The sequence below is a fragment of the Mesoplodon mirus genome (assembly GCF_964341445.2).
Source record: "Mesoplodon mirus genome assembly, chromosome: 8".
Classification (NCBI taxonomy): Eukaryota; Metazoa; Chordata; class Mammalia; order Artiodactyla; family Ziphiidae; genus Mesoplodon; species Mesoplodon mirus.
In genome coordinates, this window is record NC_138984.1 from 23,977,627 (window position 1) to 23,995,232 (window position 17,606).

The 17,606-nt window shown below is 39.0% G+C and overlaps 1 protein-coding gene across 1 annotated transcript in view; it reads right to left on the reverse strand.

The window, feature by feature from the left end:
* The window catches only part of SPAG16 (sperm associated antigen 16), an 850,722-nt gene that overhangs the window by 724,999 nt on the left and 108,117 nt on the right, over positions 1–17,606 (reverse strand). The gene's annotated exons all lie outside the window — the stretch shown is intronic.

Here is a 17,606-nt window from a genome sequence, read left to right on the forward strand (position 1 = left end):
AATGATGGATGGATTAATTGTTCAATTCTACACAAAAAGGAAGTAATCAATCCGCTTACCCTTAACACTTTAAAACTGCCTTTAAAAGAGGGAGACATACTACTCATTTGCACACTCATTCATTTATTCAAAAAATATTTATGAGTGCTACTTTATCCCAAACATTATTCTAGGCATAGGGAATCCACTAATGAACAAAGCAGATAAAAAGACTTGCCCTTGTGGAGGTTACATTGCAACAGATTCTTTATTATATCCTCAGAGTTGGAAAATGATAAAGCCAATTTTCATAAATGAAGTATTTTTCTGATCAAGAAAGTAATATACATCCTTATAGAAATTTTATGCATTTTATAATATTACAAAGAAAAAAATTAAAATTATACTTACTACCCCGGTATAATTACTATTATCACTCTGGTTTAAGAATTTGTCTGCCTCTCTTTCTAAATTTTTACAAAACTGGAACCATACAAAACTTAAAACCATTATCCACCCTCCATTTTTCATTTAACATTATATTACTGCATTTTCACAGTATTTAGTCTATTTTGAAAGAATGATAAATGTCATATTTTACTTAACATCAGCTATATTTGTTTGCCTTATGATTATCAATGCTGTGAACAGGGTTTTCTGTCTATAAATCTGCACTCTACTGATTATATCCTTAAAACACAGTTTAGAAGTGTAAATAAATAATAATCCAAGTAAAATTAACATTTAACAAAAAACATGATACCTCTTCACAGACTGCTCTTTAGAATTGTTACATGAATTCACACCCCTGCCAGTTATATAGTAATATATACAATGTACCACATCTTTGCTATGGGCACACTCACACATGCACATATTTCTTTTTCTTACAAATATTTATTATTGAGTGTCTATTTCAGGGCAGGCACTGGTTTCAGCTCTTACAATATATCACTGACCAAAGTAGACCTTGTGGAACTTGCATTCTAGCATGAGGACATCATAAACAATAAAATAATAAATATGTAATTACATGATAAAAAGTCTGAAAAAACTGTTGCTAATTCGTATATAAAACTATTTCATTGGTGTTTTGCCAATGAATTGATTAGATTAACTATTTTTGTATTTTTTTTGTACTTCATTTTCTCTCAACTGTATATTTATGCCTTTTGCTGCTTTTTCTATTGTTGTAATGGTACCTCATTTTAATAACATTGCTTGGGCTGGAAATGGAGGTAGGATAAATTATTACGTTGGAAAACATAGCAAGGTGGAGCAGGATCCATTCTGAGTATAACTTTTTGACTACATGGAAATATCTAGAACCATGAACTTATTATCTACAGCAACTTGTATAACTACTGTTAAGCCAATCATTATATAAAACTAATACAAGGCATTTAATAAACCTAATCAACTACAACCTGTTTGATATATAGGGAAATATAATAATGACTGAACAACTATTTTTTTTTTGTTGTTGTTGTTTGGTTTTTTTGCGGTACGTGGGCCTCTCACTGTTGTGGCCTCTCCCGTTGCGGAGCACAGGCTCCAGACGTGCAGGCTCAGCGGCCATGGCTCACGGGCCCAGCCGCTCCATGGCATGTGGGATCTTCCCGGACCGGGGCATGAACCCGTGTCCCCTGCATTGGCAGGCGGACTCTCAACCACTGCGCCACCAGGGAAGCCCTGAACAACTATTTTAAAAGAAGATTTACAAGAGCAGTAAATGTCTAGTGACAGCAATCCTATCTAAATATAGATGCACTTGCAGAGGCAAAACGTTAAGACCCTTTATAACCCAGCCTGTATACTGAAACATTCCAGGAGACAATAGCCAATAAATTGTCAGGCACCATCAGAAAGGTAAATACAGTATACATAAATAAGGACAGTACATAGAGGAAGGAAAATAAATCTTAAAACTATTATTTCAAGCTACATAACCATTATCATTCCTTTGTACTGACAAGGTACAATTCGAGGGCAAAGCTAAACTCTCAGTAATGTGCTTTGACAGGTCAATGGTCTCAACTCTGAGGACATGTTGAAATTGCCATGTAGCTTTTTAAACCATACCAATACCAACAAGCCCCACCCCAGACCAATTAAGTAATAATTTCTGAAAGAGAGGCTCTGACACTGGTATTTATTTTATTTTAAAGCTCCCCATGTGAAATAAATGTCAGGATTGAAAATCTTGGCTTTTCCTCACAATTCAGCTTTACTACATACTAGTATGTGAATTTAGTCAAGCTACTTAACAAACTTTCTAAGCTGTATTCTCTCATTGGTAAAATACAATCAAAATCATACTGAATTCATAGACTGTTATGAGGATTAAGTGAGATAACCTCTGTAGAGCACTAATCATATGCTTGGCACCTAATAAATCCTTAATAAACATTAGCTATTTCTGTGTTTATTATTGGTGCAACTAGTGGCACATGTTAATTTCAACTGGTGAGTAAAAGGTGAGTAAATTCATTGAGTTATTTCATACTTTGCTTACTTATTATAAAATACTCTATCTTTATCAAATTCCAGGATTAATTTCTCCTGGTATGCTGATTACAGCAGACTCTACTATGACCCGACTTGTCGGAATACAGTCTCATATCTATTAACTGCTGGCTATCTCTCTTCGTCCCAGGATCAATAATAAAAGGAGTCCTTGTTTCACTGGCCAGCCAGTTGAGGTTAAATACAGCCTTGCTGCTTATATTCATAGGATGAAACACCAGATGGGTAACTTTCTCTCCAATTCAGTGATATATCAGTTAGGCATCCCCTGTATCTATCCTGATTGGGAAGCCAATTATCTATTTTGGCCTCCTTCCACATTAGTCTCTTGGGTACCCAGGCTCCATATCTATGCCATTTGACTTGTGTCTGCTTCTCTATCTTGTTTATTGTTTTCCATTGAGCTAACGTTCATGGGAATTGCCAGAACAACCTTGAATCTGAAGCTCAAAATTATTCACTCAGGCATTCACTTAACAGTTCAGTCTTTAGTTTGTCGGGCATTAGTGTAGTTTACCAGACCACAAATATAAGTAGAACACACTCTTTCAATTGCAAGGACTCAGTCTCAAGAAGAAACAGTATAAATGAAAAGAAAAGCTAGAGTAGAAACATGCAGAAGATATTAAGGTGAAGAAATAAGCAATAAAACTATTGGAATGAAGTAGATGAAATTATCATAAGTTGCATATATTGTGATTACATTGATAGATGACAGAGATAGATAGATAATGTGTATGAAGCCAAATGGAAAAAGGAACTATAAGAGGCCACATTACTACAAATGTACTACAAATTATAAAAGTAGCAACCTTCATATACGCAATGAATGAACAGAAGATATAAAAGAAAAATATTTCATCAAATCTAGCAACAATAAAATACACAATACCTCATAGAACACTAATAAGAAATTTACTAAACCTACAGAAAGAAAAACACACTTTATTCAGAGATATAAAGCAAGGGCTGATTTAATATAGATAGTCCATGGATTCAGATAGAAAGTCTATTAATGAACTTCAGAAGTTTGATTTAAATATTTAATTCAATTCATATAAAAACTTCAGTGTGAATTTTGAGGAATCTTAGAAAATTATTCTAAAATTAATCTGGAATAACAAACCAGGCAAAATTGCATTGACATTTATAGTATCTCCATTTTACAGCTGAGAAAACAAACTCATAGTAATTAATCCAAATACAAACAAAAAGTTTAAGTATAAATGACTCCAAATCTAACAATTTTTCAACTATTACAAAATGATTACTAAACAAGAATGAATATTTCCTTAATCATTCAGGTTTGAAAACCAGTGAGACTGACAGTGGGACTGTAAGAAACTTAGACTCTGCTTGTGAAAAGTGCACACATGCTTGCTTACTCCCAAAACAAGGCAGAGGAAGCAGACTGAAACTGCCCAGGACTTGGGCCAGTTTCCCACAACCACCCCAGCATGCTCCTCAGCTTGAGCTGATAACTGGCTCCCGTCCCTCTTGCTCTGTGGTGCAGCTATAGCCTAGGTTGAAGGCTGCCACAGGCAAAGAGAGTGCACAAATGTGGGGGACGGAGCCAGCTCAGACCTGACAGAGCATCCAAATGGAGCGAGGGCAAACATTACTGGTGTTCATAAGGGCAGGAGATGAGGAGTGGTCTGGAGCTCTGACTGGTACCAGGACCACCCTATCACATGCCCCAGCCCATGCCAAGCACCTGCTCTGGCCCCTCTTGCTCGATAATGCAGCTCCCCACTAGGGCAGAGGCTGCCACTTCTAAGGAAGGTATGGAGTTGTGGGGGAAGGAGTTGACTCAGGCCTGACACAGCATCTGAAAGGGGCAAAAGAAGCCATTACTGGCATTCATGGGGGACGGCAGATCAGGAGTGTTCTGGAGCTCTGACTGATGCTGGGACCACCCCAGCCTGCACATTGGCCCATGCCAAGCTCCTTCCTGCTCCAGCACCCCCTTGTTCCAGCAATGCTCCTCTCTGGACTGAACATGTCAATGCATGGGGCAGAAAGCACACACTTCGAGGGAACAGAACCAGATCAGACATGAACACTAGGGCTTCTGCTCCAGCAACATGGGATTCAACCCACCCCTGATATGGTGGTGTTGGCTATGGAGCAGAAAAGAAGCCCCAGCTAACATCTGGCTCTGGTCTTAGCTCTTCCATCTCCAGTCCTACCTACTACTGATGTGACGGCTGCTAGCACACACTGAATGATGACATGACTTCTGCTCACTTCAGATTCAGCTCTGCCACCAAAGCCATTGGACACATGCAGACTATAGAGGGACATTCCCACAGAAGGACAGGAATATATAACTAACTGTTTGACCAAATTTCATAAAGATGGAGAAATTAAGCAAAATGAGAAAACAGAGAAATTTTTTTTCAAAAGAAAGAACAAAAACCTGTAAAAACAATTAATGAAACAGACATAAACAATTTACCAGAGTAAAAAGTTCAAAGGATTAGTAATAAGAATGCTAAATGAACTAGAGAAAAGAATAGATGAACATGGTGAGGATTTTAATAAGAAACTAGTCAGAACTGAAAAATACAATAACTGAAATGAAAAACATACTAGAAAGAATTAAAAGTAGACTAGGTGATAGAGAAGAGCACATAAGTGATCTGGAAGATAGGATAATGAAAATCACCCAATGAAAACAGCAAAAAGAAAAATAAATTTAAAAAATGAGAACAGTTTAAGGAACTTTTGTGACAATATCAAGCAGACCAACATTCACATTATAAGGGTCCCTGGAGAAGAGAGAGAGAAAAGGGTCAAAAATGTATTTGATGAAATTATGAATGAATATTTCCCAAATCTGATGAAGGAAACATTATCAAGGTACAAGAAGCACAGACAGTCCCCAAAAAAAGACGATTCCAAAAGGAAGCACAGCAAGACATATTATAATTAACATGGCAAAAGTTAAACATAAAGAGACAATTCTAAAGGCATTATGAGAAAAACAAAGAGTCACGTATAAGGGAACCTCCATATGGCTATCAGTTGATCTTTCTAGAGAAAGTTTGCAGGCCAAAAGAGAAGGGCATGATATATTTATGTGCTGAAAGAGAAAAACTTACAAACTATGATACTCCACCAGGCAAGATTATCATTTAAAATGGAAGAAGAGGAAAAAACTTCTCAGACAGAAAAAAACTAAAAGATTTAATGAATACCAAACTGACCTTAAAAGAAATGTTAAAGGGTCTTAACAGTGAAGGGAAAAACATGAAGATGTAAAATAGGACATCAAAAACAGAAAATGTCGGGGAGGGGAGTATAAAAATGTAGATCTTTTAGAATGTATTTGAAGTAAATGACTACCAGTTTAAAACAAGTAGATATAGGTCAACATACATGAACCCCATAGTAACCACAAATCAAAAACCTACAACAGATATACAAAAGCTAGAGAGAAAGGAACACAAGCATACAAATAAGGAAGATCATAAAATCATAAGGGAAGAAACCAAAAAAGAAAAGAACAGAGATGAACCACAGAAACAACCAGAAAACAAGTAACAAAATTGCAATAAGTACTTAGCCATCAATATTCACTTTAAATGTCAACAGACTAAATGCTCTAATCAAAAACATGCCATGTGGTGGCTGATTAGATAAAAAAAGAAAAACAAGACCCATTTATATGCTGCTTATAAGAGGTGCATTTAAAAGCTAAGGATAAACAGATTGAAAGTAAGGGGATGGAAAAAGAAATTTTATGCAGATGGAAATAACAAGAAAGTTGGTATAACAATACTCATATCAGACAAAAGACCAAAGAAGCAAAGAGCTAGTTTTTTGAAAATATAAACAAAATTGATAAGCCTTTAGCATACTCCTCAAAAAAAGAAAGAGGACCCACATAAACAAAATATGAAATGAAAGAGCAGAAATGACAACTGATACCATGAAATACAAAAAAATCAAGAGAATACTACAGTTATACGCTAACTAACTGAAAAACTTAGAAGAAATGAACACATTTCTAGAAACAATCTTCCAATACTGAATCAGGAAGAAATAGAAAATCTGAACAGACCAATAGCTAGAAGAGAAACTGAGTTTGTAATTAAAAATACAAAACAAAACCTCCCAGCAAACAAAAGTCTAGGACCAAATGGCTTCACAGAGGACTTCTACCAAACATATTAAGAAGGGCTAATATCTATCTTCTCAAACTGTTCCAAAAATTGAAGAGAAGGAATCATACCCAAATTCATTCTATAAAGCCACCATTACCCTGACACCAAAACTAGACAAAGACATTATAAAAAGAAACTACAGGCCAATATCTCTGATGAATATAGATGCAAAAATCCTCAACAAGGGCTTCCCTGGTGGCGCGGTGGTTGAGTGTCCGCCTGCCGATGCGGGGGACACGGGTTCATGCCCAGGTCTGGGAGGATCCCACATGCCGCAGAGCGGCTGGGCCCGTGAGCCATGGCTGCTGAGCCTGCACGTCCAGAGCCTGTGCTCCGCAATGGGAGGGCCACGACAGTGAGAGGCCCGCATACTGCAAAAAAAAAAAAAAAAAAAAAAAAAAAAAATCCGCAACAAAATATTAGCAAACCAAATTCAATGATATATGAAAAGGATCATACACCATGATCAAGTGGGATTTACTCCAGGGATACAAGAATGGAATATATCTGCGAATCTAGCAATGTAATACATCACATTAACAAAAGGATAAAAAATCACTTGATCATCTCAATAGATGCAGAAAAAGCATTTGGCAAAACTCAACATCCATTCATGATAAAAACGCCCATCAAAGGTTGTATAGAGGAAACATATCTCAACATTATAAAGGCCATTTATAACAAGCCCACAGCAAATATCATATTCAGCATTGAAAACCTGAAAGTTTTTCATCTAAAATCAGGAACAAGATAAGGATGACCATTCTCGCCACTTCTGTTTAATGTAGTAGTGGAAGTTCTTAGCCACAGTAATCAGACAAGAAAAAGAAATAAAGCCATCCAAATTAGAAGGGAAGAAATAAAACTCACTATTTGCAAATGACATGACACTACATACAGAAAACTTGAAAGTCTCCACTACAAAACTATTAGAATTGGGCTTCCCTGGTGGTGCAGTGGTTGAGAGTCCACCTGCCGATGCAGGGGACACGGGTTCGTGCCCCAGTCCGGGAAGATTCCACATGCCACGGAGTGGCTGGGCCCGTGAGCCATGGCCGCTGAGCCTGTGCGTCCAGAGCCTGTGCTCCACAATGGGAGAGGCCACAACAGTGAGAGGCCCGTGTACCGCAAAAAAAAAAAAAAAAAAAAAAAACCCAACACACACACAAAAAGCTATTAGAATTAATAAACAAATACAGTAAAGTTGCAGGAAACCAGATTAATATACAGAAATCTATTGCTTTTCTATACACTAATAATGAAATATCAGAAAGAGAAAGCAAGAAAACAATCTCATTTAAAATTTCATCCAAAAGAATAAAATACCTTGGAATAAACTTAGCCAAGGAGGTGAAAACTTACACTCTGAAAAATTTAAGACATTCATGAAGGAAACTGAAGATGTTATAAAGAAATTAAAAGGGGGCCCGGAGGAAGATGGCGGAAGAGTAAGACGCGGAGATCACCTTCCTCCCCACAGATACATCAGAAATTCATCTACACGTGGAACAACTCCTACAGAACACCTACTGGACGCTGACAGAAGACCTCAGACCCCCCAAAAGGCAAGAAACTCCCCACATACCTGGGTAGGGCAAAAGAAAAAAAAGAATAAACAGAGACAATAGGATAGGGACGGGACCTGCACCAGTGGGAGGGAGCCGTGAAGGAGGGAAGGTTTCTACACACTACAAGCCCCTTCGCGGGCGGAGACTGCAGGTGGCGGAGGGGGAAAGCTTCGGAGTAGCGGAGGAGAGCACAGCAACAGGGGTGTGGAGGGCAAAGCGGAGAGATTCCGGCACAGAGGATCGGTGCCCTCAGGCACTCACCAGCCCGAGAGGCTTGTCTGCTCGGCCGCCGTGGCGGGGGGGCTGGGAGCTGAGGCTCGGGTATCGGCTTTCAGTCAGAGCGCAGGGAGAGGACTGGGGCTGGCGGCAGGAAGAGAGCCTGAAGGGGTTAGTGCACCACGGCTAGCCCGGAGGGAGTCCGGGGAAAGGGTCTGGAGCTGCTGAAGAGGCAAGAGACTTTTTTCCCTTTTGTTTCCTGGTGCGCGAGGAGAGGGCATTAAGAGGGCTGCTTGGGGAAGCGCCGGAGACAGGCGTGAGCCGCGGGTAAGGCGCGGACCTCGGAGACGGGCGTGGGCCACCGGCGCCGCCGCCGACGCCCGACGCCGCTGCCGCCGCCGCGGCCCGCCGCCGACGCCGACGCCCACCGCCGACGCCGACGCCCGCCGCCGCCGCCGCCGCCGCCGCGGGGCCTGTGTGCGAGCGCGGGTCACTGTCCGCCCCGCCTTCCGGGGTGCCTGTGCACCCCGCCACTGCCGGGGTCCCAAGACCCGGGGACGGCTTTCCCGGGAAAGCGCACGGAGCGCCACGGGCCGCTGCAACGTCACTCCGGCCTCTGCCGCCGCAGGCCCGCCCCACACTGCGCGCCCCTCCCTCCCCTCTGCCTGAGTGAGCCAGAGCCCCCGAATCAGCGGCTCCTTTAAACCCGTCCTGTCTGATCGAAGAACGGACGCCCTCCGGCGACCTACGCGCAGAGGCGGGACCAGGTCCAAGGCTGAGACCCGGGAGCTGTGAGAGCAGAGACAGGGAAATCTCTCTGTGCAGCCTCGGAGGCAGCGGATTAAAGCTCCACGGTCCATTTGATGTGCCCTGCGTCTGTGGAGTGCATGAATGAACAGCGAATCATCCCAAATTGAGGAAGTGGACTTTGAGGACAAGATTTAAGACTGTCCCCCCTTTTCCTCTTTATACAACGAATTATTCCAAATTAAGGAGGTGGACTTAGAGAGCAAGATTTCAGACTTCTCGCCCCTTTCCTCTTTTTACAACGAATTATCCCAAATTGAGGAGGTGGACTTGGAGAGCAAGATTTTTGATTTTTCCCCCTGCTCTCTTTTTGTGAATGTGTATGTGTAATCTTCTGTGTAAGATTCTCTCTGTATAGCTTTGCTTCCACCATATGTCCCAGGGTTCTATCGGTCCGTTTTTTTTTTTTTCCAATAATTACTTTCTAATTTTAATAACGCTACTATATTTCATACTTTATTCTATTTTACTTTACCTGCTCTTTCTTTTTTTCCTACCTTCCCTTCCTCCCTCCCTCCCTCCGCTCCTCCTTTCCTTCTTTTTCTTTCCTCCCTCCCTCCCACCCTTCTTCTTTCCACTTTCTTTTTCTTTCCTTCCTCCCTCCCTCCCTCCCTTCTTCCATTCACTCTTCCTTTTGCTTTTATTCCTCCCTCCCCCCCTCCTTTCTTTCCTTCTCTCTTTCCATCCTTCCTTCCTCCCTCCCTCCCTTTCTTTCTTTCTTCCTTCCTTCCTTTCTTCCCTTCTTCCTTTCTTTCCCTCTCTCTTTCTTTCTTCTACTAATTCTTTCTTTCTGCTTTTTCTCCCTGTTATTCTGAGCCGGGTGGATGAAAGGCTCTTGGTGCTGCAGCCAGGAGTCAGTGCTGTGCCTCTGAAGTGGGAGAGCCAACTTCAGGACACGGGTCCACAAGAGACCTCCCAGCTCCACATAATATCAAGCAGCGAAAATCTCCCAGAGATCTCCATCTCAACACCAGCACCCAGCTTCAGTCAACGACCAGCAAGCTACAGTGCTGGTCACCCTATGCCAAGCAACTAGCAAGGCAGGAACACAACCCCACCCATTAGCAGAGAGGCTACCTAAAAACATAAGGCCATAGGCACCCCAAAACACACCACCAGACGTGGACCTGTCCACCAGAAAGACAAGATCGAGCCTCAACCACCAGAACACAGGCATTAGTCCCCCCCACCAGGAAGCCTACACAACCTACTGAAACAACCTTAGCCACTGGGGTCAGACACCAAAAACAACAGGAACTACGAATCTGCAGCCTGCAAAAAGGAGACCCCAAACACAGTAACATAAGCAAAATGAGAAGACAGAAAAACACACAGCAGGTGAAGGAGCAAGATAAAAACCTACCAGACCTAACAAATGAAGAGGTAATAGGCAGTCTACCTGAAAAAGAATTCAGAATAATGATAGTAAAGCTGATCCAAGATTCTATTTCCAAGATCCATAATCTTGGAAATAGAATAGACACAATGCAAGAAACAGTTAACAAGGACCTAGAAGAACTGAAGATGAATCAAGCATCGATTAAAAACACAATAAATGAAATGAAAAATACTCTAGATGGGATCAATAGCAGAATAACTGAGGCAGAAGAACGGATAAGTGAGGTGGAAGATAAAATAGTGGAAATGACTGATGCAGAGCAAAATAAAGAAAAAAGAATGAAAAGAACAGAGGACAGTCTCAGAGACCTCTGGGACAACATTAAACGCACCAACATTCGAATTATAGGGGTTCCAGAAGAAGAAGAGAAAAAGAAAGGGACTGAGAAAATATTTGAAGAGATTATAGTTGAAAACTTCCCCAATATAGGAAAGGAAATAGTTAATCAAGTCCAGGAGGCACAGAGAGTCCCATACAGAATAAATCCAAGGAGAAATACACCAAGACACATATTAATCAAACTGTCAAAAATTAAACACAAAGAAATCATATTAAAAGCAGCAAGGGAAAAACAACAAATAACACACAAGGGAATCCCCATCAGGTTAACAGCTGATCTCTCAGCAGAAACTCTACAAGCCAGAAGGGAGTGGCAGGACATAATTAAAGTGATGAAGGAGAGAAACCTGCAACCAAGATTACTCTACCCAGATTCAGATTTGATGGAGAAATTAAAACCTTTACAGACAAGCAAAAGCTGAGAGAGTTCAGCACCACCAAACCAGCTTTACAACAAATGCTAAAGGAACTTCTCTAGGCAAGAAGCACAACAGAAGGAATATACCTACAATAACGAACCCAAAGCAATTAAGGAAATGGGAATAGGAACATACATATCAATAATTACCTTAAATGTAAATGGACTAAATGCTCCCACCAAAAGACACAGAGTGGCTGAATGGATACAAAAACAAGACCCATATATATGCTGTCTACAAGAGACCCACATCAGACCTAGAGACACATACAGACTGAAAGTAAGGGGATGGAAAAAGATATTCCATGCAAATGGAAATCAAAAGAAAGCAGGAGTAGCAATTCTTATATCAGACAAAATAGACTTTAAAATAAAGACTATTAGAAGAGACAAAGAAGGACACTACATAATGATAAAGGGATCGATCCAAGAAGAAGATATAACAATTGTAAATATTTATGCACCCAACATAGGAGCACCTCAATACATAAGGCAAATACTAACAGCCATAAAAGGGGAAATCGACAGTAACACAATCATAGTAGGGGACTTTAACACCCCACTTTCACCAATGGACAGATCATCCAAAATGAAAATAAATAAGGAAACACAAGCTTTAAATGATACATTAAACAAGATGGACTTAGTTGATATTTATAGGACATTCCATCCAAAAACAACAGAATACACATTTTTCTCAAGTGCTCACGGAACATTCTCCAGGATAGATCATATCTTGGGTCACAAATCAAGCCTTGGTAAATTTAAGAAAATTGAAATTGTATCAAGTACCTTTTCTGACCACAATGCTATGAGACTAGACATCAATTACAGGAAAAGATCTGTAAAAACTACAAACACATGGAGGCTAAACAATACACTACTCAATAACGAAGTGATCACTGAAGAAATCAAAGAGGAAATTAAAAAATACCTAGAAACAAATGACAATGGAGACACGACGACCCAAAACCTATGGGACGCAGCAAAAGCAGTTCTAAGAGGGAAGTTTATAGCAATACAATCTCACCTTAAGAAACAGGAAACATTTCGAGTAAACAACCTGACCCTGCACCTAAAGCAATTAGAGAAAGAAGAACAAAAAACCCCCAAAGCTAGCAGAAGGAAAGAAATCATAAAGATCAGATCAGAAATAAATGAAAAAGAAATGAAGGAAACGATAGCAAAGATCAACCAAACTAAAAGCTGGTTCTTTGAGAAGATAAACAAAATTGACAAACCATTAGCCAGACTCATCAAGAAAAGAAGGGAGAAGACTCAAATCAATAGAATTAGAAATGAAAAAGGAGAAGTAACAACTGACACTGCAGAAATACAAAAGATCATGAGAGATTACTATAAGCAACTCTATGCCAATAAAATGGACAACCTGGAAGAAATGGACAAATTCTTAGAAATGCACAACCTGCCAAGACTAACTCAGGAAGAAATAGAAAATATGAACAGACCCATCACAAGCACTGAAATTGAAACTGTGATTAAAAATCTTCCATCAAACAAAAGCCCAGGACCCGATGGCTTCACAGGCGAATTCTATCAAACATTTAGAGAAGAGCTAACACCCATCCTTCTCAAACTCTTCCAAACAATATCAGAGGAAGGAACACTCCCAAACTCATTCTACGAGGCCACCATCACCTTGATACCAAAACCAGGCAAGGATGTCACAAAGAAAGAAAACTACAGGCCAATATCACTGATGAACATAGATGCAAAAATCCTCAACAAAATACTAGCAAACAGAATCCAACAGCACATTAAAAGGATCATACACCATGATCAAGTGGGGTTTATTCCAGGAATGCAAGGATTCTTCAATATACGCAAATCAATCAATGTGATACACCATATTAACAAGTTGAAGGAGAAAAACCATATGATCATCTCAATAGATGCAGAGAAAGCTTTCGACAAAATTCAACACCCATTTATGATAAAAACCCTGCAGAAAGTAGGCATAGAGGGAACTTTCCTCAACATAATAAAGGCCATATATGACAAACCCACAGCCAACATTGTCCTCAATGGTGAAAAACTGAAAGCATTTCCACTAAGATCAGGAACAAGACAAGGCTGCCCACTCTCACCACTCTTATTCAACATAGTTTTGGAAGTTTTAGCCACAGCAATCAGAGAAGAAAAGGAAATAAAAGGAATCCAAATTGGAAAAGAAGAAGTAAAGCTGTCACTGTTTGCAGATGACATGATACAATACATAGAGAATCCTAAAGATGCTACCAGAAAACTACTAGAGCTAATCAATGAATTTGGTAAAGTAGCAGGATACAAAATTAATGTACAGAAATCTCTGGCATTCCTGTACACTAATGATGAAAAATCTGAAAATGAAATCAAGAAAACACTCCCATTTACCATTGCAACAAAAAGAATAAAATATCTAGGAATAAACCTACCTAAGGAGACAAAAGACCTGTATGCAGAAAATTATAAGACACTGATGAAAGAAATTAAAGACGATACAAATAGATGGAGAGATATACCATGCTCCTGGATTGGAAGAATCAATATTGTGAAAATGACTCTACTACCCAAAGCAATCTACAGATTCAATGCAATCCCTATCAAACTACCACTGGCATTTTTCACAGAACTAGAACAAAAAATTTCAAAATTTGTTTGGAAAAACAAAAGACCCCGAATAGCCAAAGCAATCTTGAGAACGAAAAACGGAGCTGGAGGAATCAGGCTCCCTGACTTCAGACTATACTACAAAGCTACAGTAATTAAGACAGTGTGGTACTGGCATAAAAACAGAAAGATAGATCAGTGGATCAGGATAGAAAGCCCAGAGATAAACCCACGCACATATGGCCAACTTATCTTTGATAAAGGAGGCAGGAATGTACAGTGGAGAAAGGACAGCCTCTTCAATAAGTGGTGCTGGGAAAACTGGACAGGGACATGTAAAAGTTTGAGATTAGATCATTCCCTAACACCATACACAAAAATAAGCTCAAAATGGATTATAGACTTAAATGTAAGGCCAGACACTATCAAACTCTTAGAGGAAAACATAGGTAGAACACTCTATGACATAAATCACAGCAAGATCCTTTCGGACCCACCTCCTAGAGAAATGGAAATAAAAACACAGATAAACAAATGGGACCTAATGAAACTTCAAAGCTTTTGCACAGCAAAGGAAACCATAAACAAGACCAAAAGACAACCCTCAGAATGGGAGAAAATATTTGCAAATGAAGCAACTGACAAAGGATTAATCTCCAAAATTTATAAACAGCTCATGCAGCTCAATAGCAAAAAAACAAACAACCCAATCCAAAAATGGGCAGAAGACTTAAATAGGCATTTCTCCAAAGAAGATATACAGACTGCCAACAAACACATGAAAGAATGCTCAACATCATTAATCATTAGAGAAATGCAAATCAAAACTACAATGAGATATCATCTCACACCAGTCAGAATAGCCATCATCAAGAAATCTAGAAACAATAAATGCTGGAGAGGGTGTGGAGAAAAGGGAACACTCTTGCACTGCTGGTGGGAATGTGAATTGGTACAGCCACTATGGAGAACGGTATGGAGGTTCCTTAAAAAACTAAAAATAGAACTACCATATGACCCAGCAATCCCACTACTGGGCATATACCCTGAGAAAACCATAATTCAAAAAGAGACATGTACCAAAATGTTCATCGCAGCTCTATTCACAATAGCCCGGAGCTGGAAACAACCTAAGTGTCCATCATCGGATGAATGGATAAAGAAGATGTGGCACATATATACAATGGAATATTACTCAGCCATAAAAAGAAATGAAACTGAGCTATTTGTAATGAGGTGGATAGACCTAGAGTCTGTCATACAGAGTGAAGTAAGTCAGAAAGAGAAAGACAAATACCGTATGCTAACACATATATACGGAATTAAAAAAAAAAAAATGTCACGAAGAACCTAGGGGTAAAACGGGAATAAAGACACAGACCTACTTGAGAATGGACTTGAGGATATGGGGAGGGGGAAGGGTAAGCTGTGACAAAGCAAAAGAGAGGCATGGACATATATACACTACCAAACGTAAGGTAGATAGATAGTGGGAAGCAGCCGCAGAGCACAGGGAGATTAGCTCGGTGCTTTGTGACCGCCTGGAGGGGTGGGATGGGGAGGGTGGGAGGGAGGGAGATGCATGAGGGAAGGGATGTGGGAACAGATGTATATGTATGACTGATTCACTTTGTTATAAAGCAGAAACTAATAAAAAAAATAAAAAATAAATAAAAAATAAAAGGTATCCTCTGTTCATGGATTGGAAGAATTAATATTGTTAAAATGTCCACACTACCCAAAGCAATCTACAGATTTTATGCAATCCCTATCAAAAAATCCATGACATTTTTCACAGAACTAGAACAAATGTTAAAATTTACATGGAACCACAAAAGACCCCAAATAGCCAAAGCAATCTTGAGTTAAAGAACAAAGCTGAAAATATCACATTCCCTGTCTTCAGACTATAACATAAAGGTACACTAATCAAGATAGTATGGTACTGACACAAAAACAGACACATAGATCAATGGAATAAAGAACCCATAAATAAATTCACACACTTATGAACAATTAATTTACAACAAAGGAGGTAAGTATATATAATGGAGAAAAGACAGTCTATTCAATAAATGGTGCTGGGAAAACTGGACAGCTACATGTAAAAGAATGAAATTCTCACACCATATAGAAAAATAAACTCAAAGTAGATTAAAGACCTAGATGTAAGACCTGAAACCATAAAATTCCTAGAAGAAAACATAGGCAGAATATTCTGACATAAATTGTAGCAATGCTTTTTTTGGATTCGTCTCCTAAGGCAAAAGAAATGAGCAAAAATAAACAAATGGGACCTATTTAAATTTTAGACCTTTTGCACAGCAAAGGAAACATCAACAAAACAAAAAGACAACCTACTGAATGAGAAAATATTTGCAAATGATATGACTGATAAGGGGCTAACATCCAAAATATATAAATAGCTCATACAACTCAATGTCTAACAACCAAATAACCCAATTAAATAATGGGAAGAAGACCTGAACAGTCATTTTTCTAAATAAGATACACAGATGGCCAACAGGCACATGTAAAGATGCTCAACATCTCTAATAATCAGATAAATGAAAAACAAAACCTCAAAGAGCTACCACCTCATATCTGTCATAATTGCTATCATCAAAAAGTCTATAAATAATAAATAATGGCAAGGATGTATAGAAAAGTGAACCCTAGTACACTTGGTGGGAATCTAAATTGGTGTAGCCATTATGGAAAACATTACAGGGAGGTTCCTCAAAAATCTGAAAAAAGAACTACCATGCGATCCAACATTTCTACCATGGGGTATATACCCAAAGAAAAAAAAAAACACTAATAAAAAGATACACGCACCCCCATGTTTATAACAGCATTATTTACAATAGCCAAGATATGGAAGCAACTTAATTGTCCACCAATAATGAATGGATAATTGTCTAGCAATAGATGAATGGACACACTATACACACACACACACAATGGAATATTTGGAATATTACTTGGCCATAAAAAAGAATGAAATATTTCCATAAAAAGAACGAAATATTTGCAAAAACACAGATGGATCCAGATGTTATCAATATCATGTTTAGTGAAATAAGTCACACAGGTAAAGACGAATACTCTGTTATCACTTATATGTGGAATCTAAAAAATAAAACAAATGAATATGGCAAAACAGAAACAGACTCACATATAGAGAACAAACTAGTGGTTACCAGTGGGGAGAGGAAAGGGTAGAGGGGAAAGACAAGGGTAGAAGATTAAGAGGCATAAACTACAGTATAAAATAAATAAGCTATAAGGATATGTTGTACTGTATAGGGAATATAGCCAAAACTCTATAATAACTTTAAATGGAGTATAATATATAAAAATATTTAATTACTGTGTACACCTGAAACTAATATAATAATGCAAATGAACTATACTTCAATAAAAAATATAAAAAAATTAAACAGAGGCAGTAGCTATGAATGTTCATAGCAGCACTATTTACAAGACATGGAAACTAAGACATGGAAGCAACCTAAATGTCCATTGACAGACAAATGGATAAAGAAGATATGGTATATATATATATACACACA